The 3,192-nt window shown below is 41.2% G+C and overlaps 1 protein-coding gene across 1 annotated transcript in view; it reads left to right on the plus strand.

Annotated features, from left to right (window-relative positions):
• Adgrv1 (adhesion G protein-coupled receptor V1) overlaps positions 1 to 3,192 on the plus strand; it is a 549,406-nt gene that overhangs the window by 169,987 nt on the left and 376,227 nt on the right. The gene's annotated exons all lie outside the window — the stretch shown is intronic.

The following is a 3,192-nucleotide window of genomic DNA, read 5'->3' on the forward strand; positions in this document are numbered from 1 at the left end:
CCCCTGTGGTGTCTACCCCTGTGGTGTCTACACACTTGAAGAAGGAACATCTTACCCAATCAGCCCACTGTCAGTTCAGCTCAGAGTCTCTTCCATGTTTATGTTTTTATTAAGTAAAGCAAACCAATGGCTACGTGCTCTTGGTATGAACCGCACAAGTTCAGAGGGATGGAAAAGAAGCAAAATCCCTCCACTCCCCTTGTGACGACCGCTATTGATAGTTTCTTTCAAAGCATATGTACCTTCTTCCACACACGAAATTTATGCTCAGCATCTGTTCTGTAAGTTGCTACTGTATATTACAATTTAAATTAAACATTTACTTTCCATGCTAACCAAATTGCATTTAAAACTTGATTAAAGTTGGGTGGTGGTTGCAAACACCTTTAATCCCAGTACTTGGGAGGCTGATGCAGGCAGATCTCTGTGAATTTGAGTGTGATCTGGTCTACAGCATGAGTTCTAGGACAGCCAAGGCTACACAGACAAACCCTATCTCAAAAAAACAGAACAAAACAAAAACAAAAACAGCAACAAAATCTTGGGTGATTGCATCATTTTGCTCAGCGTTTACTGCTAACCCTCCCCACTTCTACAACCTCTGTACCGTCATGGCTTTGGGAGTTCAGAGATTAATATCTGTCCTTCTGTTCTCACCGCTTGCTGTGTGCTGTATTCTCTGAAGTTCTTTCTTGCCTGCTTTTGTGCTACGACAGATTTCCTTTTAGCTGTGCTTCTCTTGTAATATTGGAAGGAACCACAGGCAAATTTTACATCTAGTGAGACTAACTGCAATCTTCTTCCTACTATTGAGCACTCTGTGGAGCTAAGTAAATTTGTTAATGTTGATCACATTTGGTTCCCAAAGTACAAAATGAGAGCAGCAACGTTTGACCAGGCAAGTCCTAAGGACTATGGGAAATATTCTTTGTGAGCAGGCTGATATCCTGAGACTTCGAAGTACTTAATAAAATAGATGATATTTACAGAGTTAATGAAAATAGCCATTTCCTCTCAATGTAGTGAGACCCATTTTCCCTCCATTGTGTGTTTAAGATTTAATAACTTTGAAGTTGCATAGCCAGTAATAATTTATATTTCTGCCTCTTTGAAATCACCTACAGTGGTCATCCCCAAGCTGCTGCTCCGATAGAGCTTTTGTGTAGAATATAAATAATAAAAATTTCATGGGAATCTTTGCCATGAAAGGATATAAAATCAAATATCAAACATCTTTGAAAATTCTTGATTGAATTAAGGAGAATTTTTTGAGGGGTTAGGTGAGGAGATTTGTTTTGTTTTGTTTTTTTAAGAAACTTTGTACTTAAGTAAATTTTGAATCCCTAGTAGAGGTTTTCTGACCTCATGGTCCCCATTGGCTCTTTGTGCCAGAGCCGTTGTTATCAGTTATAACAATGTGTAGCTGTTGGAGTGTCCACCTGTCTCTCCTCTTACCGGCTTTTAATTCTGTTGAGAACTGGAGACTCTGTGACATGAAAAGTTGCCTTCCAGGTTTCCTAGAAGGCAGTGTGAGTACACAGAATATCGTAGATTCTTATGATTCACGAAAGCGTTGTTAGTACTTCTGCACTTGCGGATTCGTATTCCTTGGTCAGCATGCCTGATGCTTTCACAGTCATTTGCTGACACAGGCAGAGTGATGGAAAATTCAGTTTTATATCCTGTGTACTCTTGCTGAGGGAAGACAGAATGGAGTCATTTCCACCTCATGACGCAAACAAATGTCCTCTTCATAGAATATGCTTAAAGTCATTTTCCTCATCTGTGGATTCGTAATTTCTCTGTTTAAAGTGAGTCCCATTGTAGCGTTGTGATCTTTTGTTTTGAGCATCAAGAAGGCGGTTACACAACATGCACAGCAAATGCCATGTGTGTGCGACATTAACTGCACTCAGGTGTGAGCTGTGGTTCTTATTTAACACAAAAACATGTTAGAGCAACTCTAGGTTTCAAATAACATTCATATATCTAGTAACAACCAAAAAGTACCCCAAAGTCGATTTGAGACTGCAAATGAGTTTTGGAGAACAGACAAACTTACTGTCTAAGGATGTACGATGTCTGGGGCATGCAGAGAAACATCTGAATGCACAGACAAGGGTGTGCAAGAATACCTGTGGTGGTATTTATTAAAGTAGTAAGTAAGCTAGCAGTTAGATGAACATGAACTTGCCCATGCAAACAGTGGAGCCTCCGTAATAATCAAAGGATAAATGGGCTCCACAGAGGGAAACACCACAGATGGCTCCAGCAGCATGAGGTACCACAGGGCAACTTAGGAGGTGGAGAGTCATCTAACAGAGTGGCAGGCTCTGGAAGCCGGGCCTCAAATGAGAGTTAGAGAGAGACAAGCAGAATATAAAAAAAGAAGAGCTATGTGCTCTCCAGTAGGAATATCATTGATACATAAAGTTAGTATATTTGTGACAATGTTAAGTCTGGATGCTCACCTTACTAGACCCGGATGGAGGTGGGTGGTCCTTGGACTTCCCACAGGGCAGGGAACCCTGATTGCTCTTTGGGCTGACGAGGAAGGGGGACTTGATTGGGGGAGGGGGAGGGAAATGGGAGGCGGTGGCAGGGAAAAGACAGAAATCTTTAATAAATAAGTAAACGGAAAAAAAAAAGATAAAAATTCCTATCAGGAAAATGTAAAATATCCAGGAATATGTTAAATAAGAAACAAGAGGTACGCGGAAACAGATAAATGATGATCTGTAACTAAGCACTGGGCTTCCAGAGAGACTCCAGAGTCTCCTGCTGTGACTTTCATGCAGGATTGCCAATCAGGAAGGCACCACCAACCGACCACTGGGGAAGCCAGGGGCTGTGGGCAGCAGACATCCCAAGAACTGTGCAGCATGGAATGGTCTCTCCCTTGAGTGCAGGGCATGGTGTCTTGTGTGTATCAGCCCCATGGCCTTGGTCTCTTTGGGATGGGAACAGTTAGCTCTACAAGTTTGGGTTTTCAATGCTGGAAATTTTTCAATAAACTTAAGAGTTGTGTTAATTTTTTCTCACTTTTCTTTTCAAGAAACTAAAATAAAATTTGTATTTAGAGATAATTTTTACATTGCAGTTCTTCCTGCATAGAATTCCGAATTATATGAGAACTCAAGAACAATGGCAATGGGTTTTTGATCCTACTGCACGTGCTGGCTTTGGGGGGGC

The sequence above is a fragment of the Microtus ochrogaster genome, chromosome 19 (assembly GCF_000317375.1).
Source record: "Microtus ochrogaster isolate Prairie Vole_2 chromosome 19, MicOch1.0, whole genome shotgun sequence".
Classification (NCBI taxonomy): domain Eukaryota; kingdom Metazoa; phylum Chordata; class Mammalia; order Rodentia; family Cricetidae; genus Microtus; species Microtus ochrogaster.